We start from the raw sequence: 9,614 nt of genomic DNA, 5'->3' as shown, positions 1-9,614 counted from the left end.
GCATGTCCCAAATTATACATCTCTTCCCTCTCCCATTCCCACCACCATGTTCAACAGGGATCACATTTCAGTTAATTTTCAACACTTAAGAATAACTGTGCATCAATTACAGATCTAAACCAGTCATATTAAGTAGAACAGATAAAAAAAACTACTAAGAGGGATAATGTATTTTTAACATTTTCTTGTTTGTTATCTCTTATTAGGCTGTATATGCTTTTTCTAAAATCCACACTGAACTGTATCAACCACATGTTAGCCTTGCAACAGAGCAGACTCTTGAGTTTTCATGTTGTGTGTTTGTTACTTCATACGGAATAATCAGTGAGTGCAGTAGCCCAGAGATGCCCTCTGTTCTAACCTTGAGTCTAGATTTAAAACATCTGATCTAGAAGTAAGGGAAATGTCTGGAGAAATGGATCTACCATGGAGTCATTTCCTTTATAGTTTCTTAGATTGTAATGGTTTGTTCGACCTTGAGTCCAATTAATTTTGCCTTACTCACTTCCATAGCTTATTTCAGCCAAAACCTCCCCCTAACAGAAGAAAGGATTGTAAACTGGATGGTGATTGCCACTAAAGGGAATTCTGACAGGCACTGTGCATGCAGTGATACTGCAGTTACGAAATTCAGACCTTTACCACCAGAGCCCGGAAAGAAAGCAAACACTTGAGAAAAGGTTGCTAAATATCTTTTGGAAATTGATTCTAGTGAGCCGGTGTGTGTGCCTTGTTCACTGTGACTCCTCACTCTTTATTACATGCCTCTAGTCTGCCTACTCTGCAGGTCAGATTGGATATCGGAAAAGTTACAGACCTTCCAAACATGACTCACTTTTCTTTTCTATTCATTGCCATAGAAATGTGTGTGTCGCTGTATTTCAAGTAACATGGATTCATAACAAATTATTTTTCTCACATGGACATGCCTCTTCGCATTGCCTTTTGAAAGTCCCCAGGTCCCCATGTCCTTTGACCACACATGTTTAAACTTCTGCAGATTTTCCAGAATCTGCACAATTGGATTCGCTCACATCCAGCCAGTTTAATTCAACCAACATTCACTGAACTCTGTGATTCACTTTTGCCATCAGTTACTACCATGGGGATCTGCCATGCAGAGGATAAGGAAGATTCAGTGTGTGAGGGTTTTAACATGGAATGAGAGTAAAAGTCCTACCAGGTTGCTATTTAATTAAAGGATTTTGCCTCCAGTGTGCTTACAATTACACTTTGGGAAGCCACTAATTCTTGTCTGTATTGAGGGTTGAATATGAGTTTAGCACTGGATCTCATTTTATAAACAGAAGCCTATAAAACTAGACTGTTAGTGAAACATACATGAGGAATCTATGAGAGCATTTAATTACTCATGATACAGTCCAGAAGTCTCAGATAATGTGGAAACTCATATGGGCTGAGTATTGGAGGAAGTCATCTTAGCAACGCCAAGCAAGGATAAGCATAAAGACATTCTGACTCCTTAGGGAAGCAATAAGAGTGAGACTAGGGGGAATTGCAGCAGGATTGTGGTACAGCAAATTAGATTCCTGCTTACTACGCCTGCATGCCTTGTTGGAGGCCAGTTACAGTTCTAGTTTCTCCACTTCAGATTTAGCTTCTTGTTAATACACCCAGAAGGCAATGGAAGATGACCCAAGCACTTGGAACCATGCCACACATGTGGGAGGCCTGAGTGGAGTTCCTGGCATCTGGCTTCAGCTTGGCCCAGACCTGGCTGTTGTGGCCATTTGGAAATTGAGCCACAGATGTGATATTTCTCTCTCTCTCCCTCTCCCTCTCTCTCTCTCTCTCTCTCTGCCTTTCAAATAAATAGGTTGAATGAATCTTTTAAAAAGAGTGACATTGTTAGAAAAGAATGGAAATGGTACATTTCTGATTATATTGGTTTGACTATGAATGCATGAGGATGACAATGTCAGTCTTCCAGGAATAGGGGAGTTCAAATCCCATCTTTACTACTTGATAAGTTGGGTAATTAAACTGGACATGTGTCTTTAAAATCTGTGCCTTAGTTTCTTATCTGCACAATAAGGACACTAGCATGATTGCTGCAAATAGTGAATGAAACAGCTGGGAAGATTCTCTTAGAACAGTATTCAGCCCCTAATGAATAGTCAGGTAACATTTGTTACATCAAATTGCTTAGATGTGGAAGCCAGTTGTGCAGATTCTATAAGATCTGCAGAAGTTTGTGGTAAAAGGCTGTGAGAGACTTGGACATTTAAGCAGGCATTACAGTAGAAGGTAGAGATACCTTATGTACCAAATTAATTAACTAGTGATTCTCCATCTCAGAGTACCACATGTGAGTGTGATTCACCATGTTTTTGATGAACACCTACTTTAGACCAGCGATGTGCTAAGTATTGTGTCAGACAGAGAAGAGAAGACTATGTACCCACAGAGAACTTGACATTCTGGGGAGACTAGTCATACTCATACAGGTAATATCTACTTAAGACTGTGAGGCCTTATATGAGAAGGTGCCAACGCGAGTGTCTATGATGAACATTCCCAAATGTTTGACCTTAAACCTTTTGTTCCTCCAGGTTTGGCTAGAACTCTGGGGCTGTAGGAGTGATGGATTGGGTAGTGAACCTGAACCACTGCTGGTCAGTCACTGGGAATTGTCTTGTGCCCCTGTCAGGAAGTGACATTCTTTCAGCCAGTCAGGACTCATTTACCTGGAATATTCCTTCCAAAAAAAGTATGCTTGCTTGAAAAAGAGAGACAAATTGTGGAGAAACAAAAGAACTAAAACTACTTCAAGTTACACTGAAAAAGCAGTGGAAATTAAGAGCATTTTGTTTTATTTTTAATAAAGTTCTATATAATAGAAAGAGAGAGAGATTTTCTATATGTTTGCTGACTGCAATAGCCAGGCTGAGCCAAGCCAAAGCCAAGAGCTAGGAATTCAATCTAGGTCTCACACATGAGTGGCAGAGACCCAATTCCTTAAGCCATCATTTGTTGTCTCCTAGGGTATACATTAGTAGGAAGCTGGAATCAGAAACACAGCCAAGAATTGACTTCAGGCAGTCTAATGTGGGATAAAGACATTCTAAGCAGTGTCTGTGAGCAAGGGATAAGGCACAGAGAAGTACAGAGAAGTTAAATATCCTGTTCAGCCCAGAGTGGAATAGGAATGGGGGTAGGACTTTGAACCCAGGTTGTCCGGCAGCAGGTTTCATGCTTTTTTAAGCATGATGCCATACTGCCCCTTTGTGGCATTCCTGGTGCTGTTTTTTTCCAGAGAGAATAGTATTAGGGTAACTTACACACACAAATAATTTGAGCTAAGTTTTTATTTTGTTTTGTTCCAATATTTATTTTGAAGATCTTAAATGAAGGCACTGACAAGATTTGATAAGATTATTGCATATTCTACATGTAATGTTTTCAATACATTAATTTCCTTTGACAACCACCAGTTAAGAACAGATTGAGATTGTCATTCGGAGCAGAGATTCACGTAATGTAAAAATCTCTTTTCTTATTGCACTCCTATTACAATAGGAAAAAGTCCTATTTCTCATTGGAAATGAGCAAATATTTTTCAAATTCAAATATCTTCTACTTTCAGTCCTCTTTCTCAGCAACCCCCCACCCAACACACACACTTCTTATGGTTGGGTAGAAGAATTTCCATCCTAAGTAGTAGTAATCTTTATCAAATTCAACAACAAATTATTTTGCCAGTGTCTGTAATGGTGTGTGTATGTGTATGAAGCAGGGTAGTTATATAATTACATTGGAACAACAAACTTCCCATATTGCATTTAGATTAAATCAACCACAACGGTTCTGAGTTTTTGATTGCATAAATGAAAGAAAAACTGAGAAACTACCTTAATGAAATCATCTTGTCCAGGCTCATGAATTGCCATGTGTAATTTGCAAAAATGAAGAAACCTAAAACAAAAACACCTGAGGATCCATTATTATTTTCAAAATTCTCATTGACTAACTTGTGTGTCCGTGACATGAGGGTTGGAGAGCAGTAACACATGAAAAAATATGTTGTCTGCTACAATAGAGGAAGAGCAAGGGGCTCTGAGAACACTTCTGGCAGAGTTCAAAGATGTTGCAACATAGGAAGTGGCATTTCATTTGGCTAGAGGCAGCAGCAGGAAAGGGAATGGCATACACAAAACCAGGCATCACAAAACTCATGAAATATTTTAATAATAGTGAAAAAATTAGTACTGAAAGCAAAATAGGTATACTTTGTGAGTTTGTTGTGGTAGGGGGCACATAGAAAATGAGATGAGGAGGAGAATTTTGAACAAAAGTTGAGAGGATAAAAGGATTGCCATACTTTACCATAGCATCCTGGATGAAGTTCTCTTGGGCCTCTGGATATCAATGAGCAGGGTGTAGAGTGTGGGGAAAGACTGTGCCAATCAAATGTTTGATCTCATGGCCTGGGAAATGGGACCTGGGTGTCCATGGCAGACACTCTAGTCTACCTACTCTGGGACGTACAGAGAGAGAGAGTGTGTGTGAGAGATTTTATAAGCAGGAGATTACTGGCTAGTAGTCTTGGCAATGAGATCTCAAAGGAAGTACAGAAAACAAGACTGGAGGAGGGCAATATTGAGCTGTGACAGAACTGTAAGAGCTCATCCACATCACAGGGAGCTCTAGAGACAAGTCAGCTCTTCAGAGCGGTTCCTTTGAGGCAAGGGGAACAATCCATTTTATACTCTACATGGGACATTCACTGGATGTGGGCTGCCCCATGGGATGCCTTGCAAATTTGGGATGAATATATTTATCAACAAAGGCAATTTCCAGAATAGTCCTCTGGGACTTTTTAGCAGCCTATACAGCTAGCAGTTGGGAATGAGTGCCAACCGCTCAGGGGGAGATCTGGATATCACACCACAGCGTCCTCTGCAGCACCATGCAAATGATAGACATACAGTCACTGTTGGCAGAAGCTCTGTTCTGTTAGAGCTCGCTGCTTTAAACGTTACTTTTCATTACCAGTGTGCTTATCCCTACCTGAACACTGGATTCTTTGTTATTTACTGAACTTTTTTTCTAAGCTCACTTGGCATTTATAATTGAAAGGAACTAAATTCCCCAAGGTTGGGGAAAGATTCATACCCATATCATGCATTTCCTAGTCAATAGACAAAGCTTCCCTGTCTGTGTCACCCAGAAATTGAAATTCTAATCAAGTCATGGTCCCAAGGAAATCAGTCATCATCAAAACATCCACTGTTGGCTGGCAACAAAGATAACAGTTAAGGGGAAGTGACATTATATGTTAACTAATTGGGAGTTCCTTGGAGTTAAGCCCACGTTAGAGGGGATGATAACACTTTCCAAAATCTAAAACAAAGAGATTTTTTTCTTTGGTAAATTCAGTTTAATCGAAACAAAATAAAATGAGAAAAGTAGTTTGTGAATTGATTGATAGGAAAAAGTATAGTACTTTGTAATTTATGCTGAACTAAACAGGTTAATTCATTTCATTGAAAAAAATTCTAGACCTTCTTCTGCTGGAAGAAAATCCAATAACTGGATAACTATTAGCCTTGATCAAGACATAAGAAGGTAGATGTGACACATTTGGCAAAGGAGTAGCAAAATGAGCAATGATTCTTCGTATTCCAAATGGTTGATCTGCCAAGTATAATATCAATCCTATTTGAGCAAACTTTCTGAAAGGTGACTTGGTTTCTAAACTCTGAAACTTCCAGAGAACTTTACTAGGAGAACACTCTTTTGCATGAAGATGGGGAAATCTGACATTAGGAGGTTAGAAGGTTGTGTGCTGGTTTTCCTTGTACTGCATGTGACGGAGGGGGAATTTGTGGAGAAGCTCATTATGGCCCATTTGGAGTGATCATAGGAGGTTGAGTCATTTTCGCAATTGCTTCAACTTCTCCTTCTACATTGGATATGGTCCCCACAAAACAAGCTTTGGAAAGTAGCTTATTCACTCCTTGCTTCCAGGTCCTGAAAGTAATTGAACATTGTGTACTGCAAGTTTTAACTAACTTTCTCTGTGTCTGTCCCCTGTGTCTATCTGCCCCTCCGTACTTTCTCTTCATTTTCTTCCTAAAATATCTAGATAATCATAATAATTAGATGACAGATTTGGAAAACACTTAGATCAGTTAATTTAATCTTATGCCACCTCTCCAACATGTTCCAAAATAATTATTCAGTTTCAATTTAAAGAATAATAAGATAACCTGACTATATCTGGAGAGAGCTTGTGCCACTCAATGAGTCTTTTATTGAGCAACTGCAATGAACACAGCATTATTCTAGGAATAGAAGCATTTCTAGGGAGCTTTAGCTGCCCATGACAGTAGCAGCATGACACAGCTTTCACTATAAAGTCAGAAAATGCCAAATATTCCAATGCTGACCTTGCTTTTTGCTATGAAATGAACACGACATTTCATTACCCAAAGCTTCTATTTTATAGAAATAGGGGTTATAATAGCATTTATCTTGTATTTGTCTTGTAAATCTGAGAAAATTTCTGCTGGAGGTTGTACTAAGTAAATAAAATGATAGAGGCCAGCATTGTGGCATGGCAGGTAAAGCTGCCGCCTGTGATTCCAGCATCCCATTGGGACACCAGTTCATGTCCCAGCTGTTCCACTTCTGATCTAACTCCCTGCTAATGTGCATTGGAATGCAGCAGAGGATGGCCCAAGTGCTTGGCCTTCACCACCCACATGGGAGACCTTGATGAAGCTCCTAGCTCCTGGCTTTAATGTGGCCCAGTTTCCACCATTGTGGTCATTTGGTGAGTGTACTAGTAGAAGATCTCTCTATCCCTTCTCTCCCTCTCTCTCTGTAACTCTGACTTTCAAATAAATAAATAAATAAATGCATACATATTTAATAAAATAAAATAAAATAAAATTATTCTTGTTCTGATAGATAAGACATTGTAGAGAGTGATACAGATAACTATACTGTAGGGAAATAAAGAATTTGCTTTAGTGTTGAAAACATTTTGAAAAACCCCAGAGTATTTCAAAAATCACTTCTATTCCTTTTTTTATTTTTATTTTTATTTTTGACAGGCAGAGTGGACAGTGAGAGAGAGACAGAGAGAAAGGTCTTCCTTTTGCCGTTGGTTCACCCTCCAATGGCCGCCGTGGCCGGCACGCTGCGCTGATCTGAAGGCAGGAGCCAGGTGCTTCTCCTGGTCTCCCATGGGGTGCAGGGCCCAAGGACTTGGGCCATCTTCCACTGCACTCCCTGGCCACAGCAGAGAGCTGGCCTGGAAGAGGGGCAACCGGGACAGAATCTGGCGCCCCGACAGGGACTAGAACCTGGTGGGCCGGTGCTGCAAGGTGGAGGATTAGCCTATTGAGCCACGGCGCCGGCCCACTTCTATTCCTACAACAAGGTTGACCATTTTATACAGAGTTGTTGAAAAATATTTCATACAAACTTGCTGTGGTTTGGTTGTTAGTTTTGGTGCTCCCCATGTGGTAAAGGCTTGGTCCTCAAAGCCTTAGGTTAATGGTCAACAGATTATTATTAATGGACAATGGGTTAATGGTGGAAACTTAATCCAATTACAGTATCTGAAAATGGGGTCTCTGGAAAGTTATTAGATTAGATAATGTTGGGGTGACCCCCTTGATCAAATTATGGAGATTTTGTAGAAGAGATCATTTGAGTGGTGCCAATGAGTCTTCTCTCCAAGTGATCTTTCCTCCACACAAGCCCTTCCTTTGCCTTCCTCCAGCCTCACCAGAGGTTCTAACCAATGGGGTACACCTGATGGTGACTGTGACCCTCCAAAATCAGGAGCCAAAATACAGCACCACACTTCAACAATAAATTGCCTTAAGGATTTAGTTGCAGTAACAAAAAATTGTTGAATAAAATATTAAAGATTTGAAAAACTTTCCCCAAATGATACCATTCCTGTTTTTACATTTTGTGACATTTGGTGATGAGGATAAGACTGGCTCTGTTTTCCCTGATGTGAGGTTGCCATCTTCCAAAATGTGCACATGTATGATTTTACTCATTTTCCTTTCCAGAAAGACAGCATGTGTGGGTGATTTCTGTTTTCACAGTAAACTGGAAAAGAAGTGTGCTTGTAAGGTCTTGAGAGTGAAGTAAGTGATTTTGTCTGGGAATGAAGCTTATCTACAATTCAGACAAGGATCCCTATTTCCTTGAGCTCAATATTTTCATACAAAACCATAAAAATGTCAAAGTCTCTTAGGAAAGAAGCATAATAAGTCTTTGTTTGCTGCTGAAGCAACTCTTCAGGGACTTAGATCAATCAAAGGGATGCCTCTGGGCCATGCTTTCTGGCAGGAAATCTTTGAAGGTATTGTTTTTAGAAGCTATAAATCTACTGTGTGTTTGCTGGCTGTCCAGACTGGCTTTAATCACTTACCAAATAGAATCATTTGTAAGACCAAGGGACAGACAGACATTTCTAAAAAGGACATCTTTCTCTCAAATCTTACCTTCATCTCTTACAGATCTCACCAGGAAATGACATGAGACTTAGTTTCTCTGTAAATCAAATATATCTAACTGCAATCTGAGACCAGGGAATTAAGAATCAATAAAGTACTAAGATATGAAGCCTTCTGGAAGATACAAGACTATCTACAAGCCAGAATCAGCAGTAAGAAAAGCAAATAATACAGCATAGGGCCCAGAATGATATACTTTACATTAACAAGGGAGAAATATTTCCAAATCCTGCTTTTAGACTGGAAGACATGAGGTTCTCATTAGCCCTAAGGGGGTGGGGGCAAGTGAGGAAAGCCAGACAGATGTGCTTTGAGAGGCAAACTTAACAACTGAGAGTGGCAGCCTTGTCTAGAAGTTTTCACAATTCCAAAACATACTTCTTATTTCAATTTGCGAATGTCTTGGAAGCAACCACCTGGATGTTACCTTTCCTCTGATGGATGCAAGCCTGGAAAATCCTCATTCTCTTCCAAACAAGACAACATGAAATGCCTTGGGTATCCTTCCATGAAATTGTCTCCTAATTAATTACAAGCAGGAATTGAGTATAATTGAATCACAAAAGATGAATAGAATGAACAATACACATTGTTCAAAATTGATAATTTTGTGAAGAAAGAGTGATTACAAGACTAAGTCATTTTATAATGATTTAGCATAAAGCAGTTAGCTGACCGGAATGATTCAGAATCAACTGAGGATTATTACAAAATTGTATGTGGGGCCAAGGTAGTGGCTCAGTGGCTAAGCTGCTGACTATGACACTAGCATCCTATAGTACAGCACCAGTTTGAGTCCAGGCTTATTTGCTTCCAATCCAGCTACCTGCTAATTTGCCTGGGAAAGCGCTAAAGTCTGACCCCGTTGTTGGGGCATCTGCTATCCTTGTGGGAGACCCAGATGCAGTTCCAGACTCATGCATGCAGCCTGACCCAGCCCTGACCATTTGGTCATTTAAGTGAGCCAGAAGATGACAGATGTCTCTCTCTCTTTCTGCCTTCCAAACAAATAACTCTTTTTTTTAAAAAAAAGAAGAAAATATGCTCATGCAGGGAAGTGAAAAAATATGATAGGATACTTTTTAAAAAAAATTGTAAAAAGTAGAG

Source organism: Oryctolagus cuniculus, chromosome 6 (genome assembly GCF_964237555.1).
Source record: "Oryctolagus cuniculus chromosome 6, mOryCun1.1, whole genome shotgun sequence".
Classification (NCBI taxonomy): Eukaryota; Metazoa; Chordata; class Mammalia; order Lagomorpha; family Leporidae; genus Oryctolagus; species Oryctolagus cuniculus.
The sequence above is the reverse complement of the archived record's forward strand: the minus strand, read 5'-3'. Positions refer to the sequence as shown.